Genomic DNA, 15,829 nt, shown 5'->3' on the forward strand with positions numbered 1-15,829 from the left:
GAATCACGGGGTCAAGGGCAAACCCAACCCCGTGGCAAGGCCGTAGCAGCGGAACCCTGGAACGGGGGCCCAGAGAAGTCCATGATGCCAGCATCAAGACCCCACCAGGTGGGCACTTAGTGACCCCGCCCCCCATATCGCCAGCGTATTCGGACAAAGGCCCCTCAGCCGAGCGGGCCCTGTCCCCCCAATAGTACACCGCCTGGCACACTGACCCTGCAGAACAGGCAGTCAGCATGGCCATAAGCACACAAAAAAGGTTAACCAACGGAAGCAGGCAGCGCACCGGGGAAAAACCAGGCAACAGGCTGTTAACCCTAGCCTGGAGACTGCGGACGAGACAGGCGCCAGAGGGGACAGCTGAACACAGCCGCCCCGGCGGAAGGGGCGTATGCTGGCGTTGTTGCATGACCAAGCCTCCATTTAAAAAAACCCACCCAGAGGGGTTGAGGCAGAGAAGGCTGACACGATTGGCAGACGTCATGAACGTGCAGGGGCACCCTCAACCGGGTAACCCGGGAGTTGACACTGCTCCAACACACCAGGGAATCAACCACCTTGGTGTTACCCAATGCGGTGGTTGTTCCTATAACCCCTCAAGAAAAAACTCCAAAACACACCTGCGGGTATACACCGGCTATACCGCAGTACAAGTGTTTCAGTTTTCAAAAAAGGGTTAACCCAGGCCTACGGGTCGACGAAACATGACTTCGGACCGGGCCCGGCGATACGGGAAGCACAGGGTCACCAGAGGAGGTCAAAGACCACCCCAACAGGCCCCTCTTCGCCATGCGTGAGAGAGGAGCGAAAAAGAATGGAGAACCAGCCCCAAGCACACCGTACTTGGTATTCCCAGGCGGTCTCCCAACCAAGTACTAACCAGGACCAACCTGTGTAGCGGCCGAGATCTGACGAGATCGAGCGTGTACAGGTTGGCATGGCCGTAAGCCATTACGACAGTGCTGAGTAAAAAATGTACCCAACCAGGGTCTCCATAGCGCTTAACCCTGTGACACCCGGACCGACCTGGCATTTTTCCCCCTGAAAAAATCCCAAGTCCCTCAGGGTACCAGAACAGCAGATCTGCATCCCCGGCGGACAACGGGTTCAACTGATCCAGACCAGCATGACCAGAACCAGTCCTGTGCCCTAACCACGCCGACATGCCTACTCCAGGAGAAGGGGCAGATATACGTGTTGATCTTAAACATGAAAAGAAGGCGCCACCCAGACGTTCGGGCGAACCGTGCCCGGTGGCCCACCCCCAGGGCGTGAGACCCCTCTACATATGTTCAGATCCATTCCGTCATCATCCCCCAGATATGAACGAGAATCCGTCGAACCAGGTCGTCGGATTTGGTCGTCGGAGGAGGAAAAACCTACATCCCAGTTGCTTTATAAAAATGCCGTTTTAACCTCAAGCAACCAAGGCGTGCCAGTCAGTCGCCTGTGTACAGAACACCCCAAGCTAGCACTATACGTGCGTCGGGACACACCCACATCAATGAACAGGCTATTTAGACCTGTCATTGAATCCCCAAGGCGCCCAGGGGAACGACAAGAGGGGTGTGACACTTCCTAACTCCAACTATTTTTAATAGAAAAGCAGGAAGCACCAACAGTATGTATCCCAGTCTACACAGCCGGGGGTAAAAACTTTTCACATTTTTACATCCCACCACCCTCCCATAGGAAGGAGACGGGAATCCCCAGAGAGACTTCCCACGCGAGCTGTACAGATTGAAAAGAATATATTGCACCTTGAGCCATGTAAAAAATTGGTTTTAGGGCTCTCCGGGGAGGAGGCACTGAACCCATACACACTCAATAATCGAATTGAATCGAATACATACACAATAGAGTAGGACTCCTTCTTGAGGGTCCACTCACCTTGACAATCTGAGGAGGAGGCTCTGTACTCTGAAGGAGGCTCCCTCACATGGAAGGAGGAGTCCCAACTCACAGAAGGCCCGAATAGGAGCTTGGTGAGGAGGAGCCCTGACCACCCCCCGAAACAGATCCATCACATGGACCTGAACAGCACACGGAAGTCCTACCAACAGAGATGCGCACGGTGACGTACTCTATGGCGGGGGAATTTCTGCGGTGCACACGCCCAATATTCCAGGCCGTGGGACCAGGAAACTCCCTCCCCCCCCCCCACCCCCCTCACCCTGTAACGGTAACGTGCCGAACCGCAACGTGACAGGAACCTTGAAGGACAGGTGGGTTTACCCCTGACCAACAGAAAAAAGGGGGAGGAAAGGTTACCAGTTCACCCCTTTACGACCCCACACCCATGATACGATGTAATGACAAAAAGAGAGTATGACACAGTCATAGTCAGCTCAATGAAACGTCTGACAGCTTCACACAGCGCATGAGCCAACACTCTACAGAGGAACGCCGTTTTTCATAATGAGAGAATACATAATTCTCGATTAGTATCGGCCACAGGCCTTGCTAAGCACACACGAAAGCGACCAAACAATTTTTTCTTTTAGGAAAATAAAGTTTCTCCAGCTGTTTTAGCACAACCTCAGCAATCAAGCTAAGGGTTACATCGTATCCCTACCACACAGTGACACAATGTAGTGCAACAACATGTCTGAAAGGAGGATGAAGAAGTCCCCAGGGAACCGGGGGGAAACACAATCCTCTTACTTTACCCTTAATACGGCCAGTTAAAACAGGAAAACCTGTTAATATGTGAACACACTGTTCATTGTCATTACAGGCTGAGAAAAGAATCATTCTTTACTCATTTGTCACTAAGCATAGCTTTATAGGTTAGTTAACCCCCTTAGTTGTGAGTACACAGTACATATAAACACACATGATGTTTCTCAACACAACAAACCAGATCATTTTCACATCTGTAACAACAACCCGATTTGCATGGAGAAGCTAAATACCAGTGACAAGACAATTCACACATAACTCGCGTTGTATCCTAAATGTAGTGCAGCAACACTCGTTTTGGAAAACATCGTTATTTACAAAACATTTAGAAGGGAAAGCCAGAAGAAGTGTATAAGGTCTGGCCAAACCTTGCCTACCCGGAGCGTAGATCAACGAAGTGCAGTCTCAAGGCACCGTAGTAAACACAGCCGTTCTGTGTTGCCGACCCGGTCAGCGTCGCCGCTCCAACCCGTCGCTACGGTCCCCTTTGTTGACGCATCCTTGCCGCCCTGGCTCAGGGCAGGGTCGACGAACATCCTCTGTCAAAGATGACGTCGTAGTCAAGAGTGTTTAAAACATGTTATAATCAAAGCACGTTCAACAGAGTAGCATTAAGCTAACGGCCGCTCCAATCGTCGGTCGCTACCGCCCCTGCCCACGAGACGCAGAGCGAACGGCGCACGCGACCAGAGGGGAGCTTCGAATCCCCCCCAGCCTCTCCCCGTGAGGGAGAGGGGAGTTGGGAACCGCGGCGGCGCGCGAGGGGCCGGAGCCACCCCGCGCTGGGCCTCGGCCGATAGCAGCAAGCTAACGTTTCCTAGCCTAGCCAGGTAGGCCACCTAGTGATCACAGCAGGCTAGCGCCGCAGCTAACAGCTGACTGGCTAACAGTAGGCCACCACTAGCACGTAAGCTAAGCAGCGACAGCAGCAAGCTAACGTTTCCTAGCCTAGCCAGGTAGGCCACCTAGTGATCACAGCAGGCTAGCGCCGCAGCTAACAGCTGACTGGCTAACAGTAGACCACCACTAGCACGTAAGCTAAGCAGCTATCACCTGAACTTGTACACAATGATATAACACTCACCCAGACAGGCCGCCGTTCTGAAACCCTCCTCACTTTTTAAGAGAAAAGAGAAACAAGATGTCAACACAGTTTTACAACGGTGATTTTACCAACACCCGACGGAGCCAGCACAATACCCAACTGGCCTGTGTAGCTGACTTTGAACACAGATCTTCCGCTAACGAACATCTATGCCCATATCTCCTCGTGAGGGAATACTCTCATTTGGATATGAAAGATGGGGCCTAACACGGTGACAGAGAGACATCCACTCGTCCAGAAAACACAGGGATCACCAGTGTTAATGGTCGTGGTTAAACTATAATGGGCTTCAGACCAAGGTCTTCTGTCGCCTAGGAGGCTGAACAAAGGACCCTAGTCTGGGGCCGGTTTTCATAAACATTGTCAACTAGCCCCCATAGCACTAACAGACAAGTGGAGCTTGTCAGCAAAACATAACTTACCAAACCTGGAACCCACCGCTTCTCACAACAGCGGCGCGTCCTACAGCCCAGCTGTGTCTTTACCGCAACCAGCACACAGCAAGGACTGCAATTGGAAAAGCATGTAGCGGCGCAAACTCTCAATACGAAAACCAGTGGAGGATTTTTAGAATGATCATCATCTTCCAGACACTCCAGTACGAAGACAATATCGCCGTATTTTCTCGAAAATAGTGAGAGAGAAAATAAAGATATGATGTCAACGTATCCTTGTTTTCCAACTCTTCTCCTACCATCACATCACTTCAAGTGGGGATCTACCGAGGCACTTCCTTGTGGTGAAAGCGAGAAGGAGGCGAGTGGGTGGCCCCACCCCTGCTTATATGGGTAAGCTGATAGGGGTGTGGTCAGACAAATATTGGGATTAAAGGTACATTGTGGTCTTTATTCAGTGTGCGTGCACGTGTGCGAGGACAGTGCAGAGAGTGACGCCGAGCGAGAGCTATACGATACAGAACACATCCATTGTTTTGTTTTTTTATGATGGAAATTGTTTGATTTATATTTTATGTTTGGTGTTTTATCTTAAATAAAAAAATATTATTGGCATCTTTTAATGTGGATGTTTGAGACAAATAGAAAGAAAGAAAGAAAGAAAGAAAGAAAGAAAGAAAGAAAGAAAGAAAGAAAGAAAGAAAGAAAGAAAGAAAGAAAGAAAGAAAGAAAGAAAGAAAGAAAGAAAGAAAGAAAGAAAGAAAGAAAGAAAGAAAGAAAGAAAAATAAGTGTGTGTGTAGTGATGGGCAGAAAGGTACCTCTATGGAGCAGACACACAGCTCTGTCTTTGTTTTGATGGAGCTGTGTTGTTCTGACTGACATAATTCAGTGAGGTCTGGAGCAATCTCTGCAGGACATCTCCTTGCTGTGAGGGTTACTGGCAGGTTGTGACCGATGACCCCTCTGCGGAACAGACAAGTCACTGCAGCTTGGCATAGGAGCGAGCAGCTGCTGAATCACAATGATGATGGAAGGTGTCAGGAACACCTGTGAGCTGCCCCGCCTTTTTTACATTAGGTAAGGAATAAGCAAGCGCATTTTGTCCACGTATATGTTGCAATAGGAAACAGCTACAACTACAATTGATGTCCTGTTTTTACTACTGACAGGAAATCAAATGGAGTTGGTTCTAGAAGGGTGTTTGTTTTTGTTGTCACATTGCAACTGCTATGCAATCCATACATATATAGAACAAGTTTATATTTGTTTGTGTATCAGCCTGCATTATTTAAAAAAAAAATTATGTTTGACAACTTACAGTATATTCTGTCCATGTGTCATGAATCTTGATGGTAAATTACTGCTGGCGAATTTCATTTGAACCTGGTTGAATGGAGTCATCAAAATGGCCAGTCTGGTTTAGCAAACTAGCAAACTAATAATACAACCCTGTGCCCTCAATATTTCTGAACATGTGATGTTTTAATTCCCAAGCAGCTCATTAAAATGGACAGGCACGGCTCTGCTGGAGGTATTTCATCTGCAGAGGTAAATTATTTCTGGCCTTTAAAGTCTGACGAACAGCCTGAGTGGTGCCTTTGATCAATGCCACTGTGAACATGAGCAAATAGCTGCTGTAAATTAGCTTTACTCACTACAGAATATCCAGCTCCCTATCTCGTTTTATGGACGGGCATTGTTAGTAGTATTATTATAACTCTCCCAAAAAAGTCCCCCTATCCAGTATAAAACCTGAAACTGAACAGGCTGCACTTTGAGTGCTTCTTTCATCTTAGAAAAAAAATTATGTTACAGCCCTTGGATCCAAACGACAGAGTCTCGACTGATGCATAAGACGTTCTTTATTTAATTCCAATCCGTGACGTCATCTTAGTGAAAACTGCATTGGAAACGTACATAAACAGACAAACAAACATTTCACATAATGGTTTCCACAGTATAGTACAAACACTAATTAAATAACATTGGTATCAAACTACAAGGATTACATTACTACACAGCAGTGGAGGTTTCTCTATGACAACACGTGAAACACAAATTCACTCATAATTCATAATTATTATTAATTTACATATACCTATATATATATATATAAAAAAAAAAAAAAAAAAAACTATATATATATATTTTTTTTAAATAATAATTATTATTTTTTTTTTATTATAAATGTTTTCCTCTGTAAAAAAAATGCCAGTGAATTTTTCTTTCTTCAAAAATGGCCAAAATGTACAGCTCTGAGCAGGCCTGCACTGCAGTATTGCCTGCAGTAATTATTCGTGAAGAAAACTTCACAGGTGTGACCCATTGTTAAATAAATAATAAATAACAGCGAATCAAAATAGGCTATTAACTTCATCTAAGCACGGTCTGTGCAGTTAAACTCTTGCCATTGAATGGAGGATTGATTGATTGACAGCCCTTGACATCCAATACACGGAGGTTGAATATGATTGGCAGCCTTGCAAATCCAATCAGAGATTTCTGCATTGCAAAGTCAAAATGGGTCCAGCTGCATGTGAGGAGGATAGGTTTAGCTCGGGCCAATCTCAAGTTTCTCAAGTTTCTTTATTAGTTGTCATACAGAAGTACAGAATACTTTTATACAAAATGTAACATAAAGAAGCATTTTGTATAAAAGTATTCTGTACTTCTGTATGACAAATAATAAAGAAACTTGAGAAACTTGAGATTGGCCCGAGCTAAACCTATCCTCCTCACATGCAGCTGGACCCATTTTGACTATGTGAAAGTTGAGACTATGAGAAAGTTGTTGTTTAGTAGTTAGTAAGCTGTACAGCTATAACAAGTCAGGCTAAATTAAACTTTGCGCCAACATTAGGACCGAAGTATAAACCAGCAACTGAGCAACATGAAGAAGTGGATTTATGCATCTGGATCAGAAAAAACGTTGTGGATGAAAAAGTAAGTAGGCTACAGTGCTTGTATGCTAACAGTAGCTAGGCAGCTTAGCCTACATCACAATGATAATCACCAAGCTAACTTACTGTACACACTGTAGGGCTGGGCAATTAATCGAAACAGAATCGCGATATCGATTCATAGACCTATGCAATCTAATTTCTAAGTTATGACTATTTTCTTTTATTAAAAAAACGTTTTTTTTTTTTTTTTTTTTTTTTATCTGGGTTGAACATGATTTGTGGAACTCCCTCTGGTGTTGTGGTCGTGGTATTCACTGACCTTTGGGAAGTATTTCGACATGCACATGGGTATCTTAGTGGTGTAGTGTATCTTGTAGACCAGGCCCATTGCAAGTTGCTGTACTCTGTCGTCTACTCTAAGCCATCCTAGGTTGTCAAAGTGGACAGGGGTGAGGTGGGTTTTAGGAGTAAGGTCAAGCAGTAGTCTGACCAGTTTGTTTTGTGATGTTTGTAATCTTGTTTTTAGTGCCTTTGAGGTGCTTTGGTACCATGAGGTGCAAGCATAGTCGTAGTACCCTTGAATGAGTGCTCCTGTTAGAGTCTTCAAGGTATTCTTGTTTACCAGAGAGGAGATCCGGTACAGGAATCTAGTTCGTTGGTTGACTTAGTTTTATTACATTGGATCCCATTTTGTCACAGGAAAGATTTGCCTCTATAGGATGGAACCCAGGTAGGTAATTTCATCTTTCCTTTTAAGATAAGATAAGATATTCCTTTATTGATCCCCTTGGGGAAATTCAGGCATCATAGCAGCATGGGGGAAGGGGGGGGGGTACAGGTAGTGAAAACAACACAAGCAGTGTAAACAAATAGGTCAATATAATTTACTATCTAACTAACTGAAATATACATTATTCATTATTCACAGTATCACAGTATCCACATAAGGTGCAGTATGCATAAGGTAGTGTTATTGTCCTACTTGGGTTCCTATTAGTTCTAGGTCGATGTCTGGCAGCAGTCGCTGCCCACTGTTGTGGAGCCTGATGGCCACTGGTATGAAGGACTGTCCGAGGCGGTTAGTTGAGTGTCGGGGGGGTATGAGTCTGTGGCTTCCTTGTCACCTTCACCTAATATGTTTTGATCTGGTCAGGTGCGCTGTCACCTAAAATGTTTTGATCTGATCAGGTGCGCTGTCACCTAATATGTTTTGATCTGGTCAGGTGCGCTGTCACCTAATATGATTTCATCTGGTCAGGTGCGCTGTCACCTAATATGTTTTCATCTGGTCAGGTCCGCTGTCACCTAATGTTAATATGTTTTCATCTGTGTCCACTGACCACTGACACACAGTGGGGGATGTTTTAAAAATATTATTTAATATATAATATAATATAATAATTTGTGCTTCACCTAAAAATTTGGTCAGCAGCCTCCACTGCTACACAGACATAAATCATTCATTCACAAATTTCACTTTACAAAGGTACAACCATAATCAATAAACAACAAAGCATACCTTGCTGCGCTCTCCAAGGAATGCAAAACATAATCCGAAAAGGTCCTTTCTTCTGTTTAAAAACATGGTCAATACATGGGGATACAAAAGGATAAAAGTCGCTTCGAAATACAAAGCGATACAAAAGACGGTATCAAACTTTCCTGCTGCCGACTACATTAACAGGCACTTCCAGCTGTATTGATCTACGGTGCGCCCATAGGGACAGATTTATGTAGACCTACGGGTATTGAACTCCGGTAAGATCCCACACGTCATTTCAAGGCATACATGTCTGAATATTATTTAGTAAATTACAATGGATATTGCCTAGAATATTTTTTTTTATATTCCCAACATGTATCCCTAACCCATAGCACAGATAGGGGAGAACGGGGATGGTTGTCACACGGGTAGGGTGTCACATTCATTATATTTCGCTACCAAAAGGTGCTTTCTCCCATATTTTGGTATGGAAATGTCAGAGCTCACCTACATAGCAGTGGCGGCTGCTGACCAAATCTTTTGGTGAAGCACAAATTATTATATTATATTAAATTATATTTTAAAACATCCCCCAATGTGTGTGTCAGTGGTGGCTGGTGAGTTCAAAAATTGGGGAGGACGGGAGAGACACACAGCTGTGAGGATGGGGGGTTCTTGCGGAGCCCAATAGCAAAACACAGGAGGAGAGAATGGAGCGGTTTAGGGTTCTTTAATTATTCTTCCCAACCAAGCAGAGTATAACAGGAATGTGAAACAGGAATGTGAACAACACGGAGGTTATAATGTTCTTGGGGGGGGGGAAGAATGAGAGCAGGTGCACTCCAGTGCAGCTGTCGGCAGCGAGAGAGAGAGGACACAGGTCTTGCGCTTGAGAGCGAGCAGGAGTCCTCTTTGCGGGGCTCGAGATGTCAGGGTGGAAGGACGCTGGGGCTCGAGACGTCAGGGTGGAACGACGCTGGGGCTCGAGACGTCAGGGTGGAAGGACGCTGGAGCTCGAGACGTCAGGGTGGAAGGACGCTGGAGCGAAGTCCTGGGGCACAAGAAACAGAAGGTTAGGGCAAGCATAAACAGGGGTAGTTACAGCTGGTCTTCAGGTAGCGTCGTCATACCTCGGTAGGCAGTTTAACACTGCGACGTTGGATGACGGGTTCTGCCAGTTGAAGTAGGGAACGCTTGATGAGGTGATCTCTTGCAGCCGCGCTGATTGCTCCTCATCTGGCAGACACGAGCTCTGATCGTGACAAATACAAGTCAAGAACGTATCACCAGATCAATCAGAGTGGTTATACAGCAGGCACATACCCAATAGCATTGATTAGGCAATCATTAGGCAGACTACAGTACAGCTACAGCACACACAGATTTGGATGGGGTCAAACACACGCATTTCAGCACTATATGAAATGAACAGCCACCGACACACCCATGTGTGCACACACACACACACACACACACACACACACACACACTATACTGGCCACAGCAGACCAGAGCACAGCTATTTAAAAAAGCCTCAGTTAGTTCTGGTTCAATTGATGACAGGCATAAATACTGTGCTTTACGCAATCAGGTGACAAAACTAAACAAGGTAAAAAAAAAGGGACTCTTTTAAACAAAGGTTATATGATGCGAGAAATGATAGCAAACAAATATGGAATGTTTTTAATGAAAAGATGGGTCGAAAGACAACTGTGTGCACACCCTTAGTGGAATCAAATGGATTTGTTCTCACGAAACCAGGTGAGATTGCAAATCATTTTAATGATTATTATGTGGGTAAAGTATCTAAACTAAGGCATGCTATGAATATTTCAAACAACCTTAAAACAAATTACTGTATTAAGTATATTATAATGAAAGACAAAATGTGTGAATTTGAATTTCATCAGGCTGAAGTCAGTGAGGTGGAGCGGTAACTCCGCTCTCTTCCTGATAGTAAGTTAGCAGGCCTAGATCAGGGGTTCCCAAACTTTTCAGGCCGCGACCCAAAAATAACGGGGTCAGAGAGCCGCGACCCCCACTATTATAGGAGGTAAAAAAAATGTATAAATGGAAATGTATGGTTGAAACATGCACACGTTCAAACGCACACACACTAATAAGCATTGGAGGCTTTTAACCAGGGCCGGACTGGGGAAATCATTCAGGCCAGGAAATATAGTGCAAAATATAGCCCCAGTCAGGCCACGTTTTAAGCAGGGGGTCTGGGGGTCCCCCACCAGGAAATTTCTTGTTACAAAGACTTCATTTCCAGCATTCTGGTGCAGGCATTTTTTTATTTGTGCCCTTTAAATGCCAGTGTTTGTGATGGCATCACAAATTATTGTTAAAAACCAGGCTAGCATATGTATGATTACTGTAGCAACAACACTGATTTAGATGGATTTTCAGTTTTTTTGTAATGTCAGATTGAAAATAATACAATCTTTTATTCAACTTCAGCCCTGATCATAACACCACATATTCATTTTATAATTCTAACCCTTTAAATGCCAGTGTGTGTGATGCCATATATTTGCAATATATCAAATGCAAAGTAGATTTTTCTGGGGGGGGATTATTACAGGCTAGCATGTGTCAATGATTAGCAACAACAGTTTTTTGTAAGGGTCTCGCCTCCACCAATCACATGCGGCTCCTTTTGTGTGTGTGTGTGAGAGCAAGAGAGAGAGAGAGAGAGAGAGAGAGAGAGAGAGAGAGAGAAAGTTCTCCAACTTGTGTGAGTTGCAGTGATCTCCTGGTTGTTCCCCACCTAGGTTATCTAACTATTGCGCTGCTGCAACTAGAAACACTGTCCTGGCCGCGTGAATATTAAAGGCAACCAACTTGTGTTCAGCTTTTCTCTGATTGGCCACGACCCCACGCCGCTAGCCCGCCCCCTTTTGCCGCGAGTGCGGCAGGAACCTTCAAGTTCCCTGGTGCAAAATAAATCTGGTAGTTCGTTTATGACGTTAATTAATAATAAACACTGTTAGGACTCTTAATAATAAACACTGTTAGGACTATCTGACTCTTACTAATAAACACTGTTAGGACTATAAACACTGTTAGGACTATCTGACTCTTAATAATAAACACTGTTACAGTGTTAGGACTATCTCGATTCACGCGTCACTACTGTAACTAGAAACTCTGGGTGTCACTGTACATCAGTGTGGAACTGTAAGCTGTAACGTTATGCGTTATTTCGCGTTTTTAATGTCATAAACCAACGCACTACCAGATTCACTCGTCACTGTACATCAGTGGAGGCTGCTTGCTGAAGCGCCAGCGGGGCGATGCGGTGGTTTGTCCCCGGCTTCCGTGCGCCGCCGCCGGCTTGACTCGGTCTAGCTCCAGCAGCAGCGGCCGTGCTCCGTTGTGAAGCCCTTCAATGACAGAGCTCTCATATTTTGCGAATGCATAAACTATATCTTAAATTATGGCTATGTGTCTAATATGGCTGTCGCTTATCAATGACTTCGTGACAGCCATATTAGACACATAGCCATAATTTAAGATATAGTTTATGCATTCGCAAATATGAGAGCTCTGTCATTGAAGTGGGTGGTGGCAGTGTAACAGCGTTCACCCTGATGTAAAGTAGCGATTTTTATTGTTTTGTCATGACAAATCAATTACATAATCCAACATATGTGTAAAGAAACAACATATTCCAGTTAACGGTATATTTTTTAATGATTCATTACGGTATAAATTAGGTTAACTGGAGCTGTGGAGGCTGCTTGCTGAATCGACAGCGGGGCGATACGGTGGTTTGTCCCCGCCTTCCGTGCGCCGCCGCCGGCTTGACTCGGTCCAGCTCCAGCAGCAGCGGCCGTGCTCCGTTGTGAAGCCCTTCAATGACAGAGCTCTCATATTTTGCGAATGCATAAACTATATCTTAAATTATGTGTCTTATCAATGACTTTGCGACAGCCATATTAGACACATAGCCATAATTTAAGATATAGTTTATGCATTCGCAAATATGAGAGCTCTGTCATTGAAGTGGGTGGTGGCAGTGTAACAGCGTTCACCCTGATGTAAAGTAGCGATTTTTATTGTTTTGTCATGACAAACCAATTACATAAGCTGGCTCTCATATTTGCGAATACAACAGCGTTCACCCTGATGTAAACAAAACAAGTCATTGGGAAGCAGCGCAACTCTCTGCCGCGCGGCAGCGCGGTCACGCAACTCTCTGCCGCGTGGCAGCACGGTCACGTGGCCGTGTGGCCAATCAGAGAAACGCTGAACGAAAGGCTGAACACAAGTTGGTTGCCTTTAATATTCACGCGTCCTGGCCTGCTTCTAAGTTCAGTGACCTGACTGCCAAAAAAAAAAAAAAAATTGAATTTTTATTTTTATTTTTGATCATCTGGCGACCCCTCCGCGGCGGCTCGCAACCCTCCTGTGGGTCGCGACCCCGACTTTGGGAACCCCTGGCCTAGATAACCTGGATAGTAAAGTGCTGAGAATGACTGCTGGTATCATAGCATCTCCTATATGTCATATTATGAATAGATGTGTGAGGGTTCGCCTGTCCCTGGGACCTTCTCCTCTCCTCAACAGCCCCCACCCTTGCACAAACTTTCCTCTCCTCCTCACCAGCCCCCACCTTTGGACAAACTTTTACTCTTGGCGTTTGTATTGTCTCCCATGTGTTTTAACCTTGTGTTATCTCTAGTCTTGTTCCCTTTGTAATTGTTTTATTTGTCCCTTGTATGGTGTTTACTCTGTCTAGTGTTCAGTCTTTTCTTGTGTGGTTAGTTTGTTTGTTTCCCTGTTATTTCCCCAGAGTGTTTGGTCTTGTGTTCTCCCCATGTGTGCCTCGTTGGTAATTAGCGTCCAATGTCTTAATTGGTCTCCCTACCCTCCAGTATCGGTTCATTTTTGGAGTTCATGTTTTTGAGATCCTTGTTTGTTGTTCGGTCCCATGTTTGATGTCCACGTCCTTGTTCACCTTTGTTTCAGAGTAAGTTTCCCTGCAGTAACTTTGTTTTGTGTTTATTGGACTTGCTCTCTTTATGAGATTATTATTTGTTTTTGTATCTTGCCCTCTGCCAGTCTTCAGCTGTGCTATTCTTTGTTTTGTATTTTGCTGCCTTTGGAAGTATTTTTGTAAATATCTTTGTTGCTGCCCTTTTTTGAAGTAAAGACATTTGTTGATATAATTCACCTCTGGCTCCACGTCTCGTCTGCCTGTTCTCCCCTCGTTCTGCTCCGCGATTGGGTCCTCAGACAACACAATCCATAACAGAATGAACCGACCATGTTTGGACCCAGCAAACAGAACGAGGGAGGCTTTGAGCGCCTTGTAGGCGTTCAGACTGGGGGATTTACCTTCCTCCTCCCTGGAGGAGAGGAAGTTAGCTTTGCGTCTGCTATACTCTCTCAGGGAGTGGCACCCTGAGCTGGCCCCACAGCTGGAGGAGTATGGCAGACACTGGATCAAGTGCCTATTCCAGCCTCCAGTCAAGCCCCTACTGCTGGTAAGGTCTCTACCACCAGCATAGCCTCACCTGCTAGGGTACCTACTGCTAGCACCTCAGCCCTGCCTGCTAGCCCCACGGTGTGTGTAGCAGTTAGCTTAGGGCCCGCAGCTCTCACTGCTCAGGCAGCTAGCACTAGCCCGATAGCTAACACTGCCCCTGTAGCAGGGACGCGGCAAGTGGGGGTGCGGCGGGGGCTGCAGCACCCCCTGCTGGCGGGGAGTGTAACTGCAACTGCAAGGTTGTTTTGGCTTTTATTCCATTTAATTGTAACCAAGGCTACTCAATGTCACAGAGCGGAGCGGCACTGCAGATTTACCCTACTCTTGGAATTCATTGCCAGATCCTCATAGGGGCGCTGTCTCGATAATGCAGTGTTATTAACAGCGTGTAGCCGACGCATGAACCGGTTGGGATTCGAATAGACGCGGCCTGGAAGCGTCAACGCGGAACTGGAAATCCGTTGGTAAATAAATAGACGCAGCCAGCCTGGAATAGTTTTGGGACGCTGAATTCGCAGTAAAGGAATATATATCTGCGGTTTCCCTGGCGTGAAAAAGCCAGCAGAACTATCCAAGCCCCCGGGAGGGTGGTCGAAGACCTTTTGCATGTCGGCGATCATGTATGCGGGGGGAACGAATTGCAGAGGGAGGGCGCAACAGGTGGGGTAAGCTGGGCTGTGATGTATGCATCAAAACGGTTACATTGTTTGTCTCGCACGCTCCGGAGAGCTGAGCGTGAGAGCGCGGAGTTGGGCAGTGGTCTCCTCTAGTGAACGAGAGTGTTGGTTTACCAGAGTGGTAAACCTATGACGTTATTATTATATCACTTATCTCAGCACCCCCTCATAACACGTTTCAGACCCTGTTGAACGCTCTGACTCAATAGTATACATCTGCAGAACGTCAGCCCCAGCACTCTCAGGCCCCACGCTGAATGTGATTTGACCAAAGCAGAGTATACACACAGACAGTGGAGCTGTTTGCAGATAGCGAGCATTTCGACTTGTTGCGTGGTGGCGATGTCTCGCAGACAATACAACTACAAGTATAATTATATAATATATATTTTTTATTAAAAAAAATTATATAAAATAAAAATGTTTTAATCAAAAACGATCAATATCTCAGCACCCCCACTTCCCGCGGCCCTGCCCTGTAGCAGTTAGCTTAGGCCCCGCAGCTCTCACTGCTCAGGCAGCTAGCACTAGCCCTATAGCTAACCCTGCCCCTGTGGTTAGCCTAGCCCTTGTAGCTTCGACAGCTACCCCGTTAGCTCCTACTGCCAGCATGGCCCCAGTTGTTAGCATAGCTACTGCTAGCACCTCAGCCCTGTCTGCTAGCTTAGCCCCTGCTGCTAACCAGGCCTCAACAGCTAGTACAGCCCCGTCTGATAGCTTAGCCTCTGCAGCTAACCAGGCCTCAACAGCTAGGACTGCCCCGTCAGCTAGCTCGTTCCCTATGGCCCCAGTTTCTCTGGTCTCGGTTCCTTGGTCTGGCCCTCCAGCCAGCGTTAACTATCCTGCTAGAACGGCCCCTTCAGTTATAAGGATGGGTTATTTCCGTGTTACTCCGACTAACACCTCAGTCTCGTCTGCTAGAGCCCCTGCTGCTAGCACCTCAGTCTCGTCCGCTAGAGCCCGTGCTGCTAGCCTCTTAGTCATGTCCGCTAGAGCCCTTGCTAATAGCGTTTCACTCTCGTCTGCTAGAGCCCCTGCTGCTAGCCTCTTAGTCCTGTCTGCTAGAGACCCTGCTACTAGCACCTC

This window comes from Notolepis coatsorum, assembly GCF_963971535.1.
Source record: "Notolepis coatsorum genome assembly, chromosome: 6".
Lineage (NCBI taxonomy): Eukaryota > Metazoa > Chordata > Actinopteri > Aulopiformes > Paralepididae > Notolepis > Notolepis coatsorum.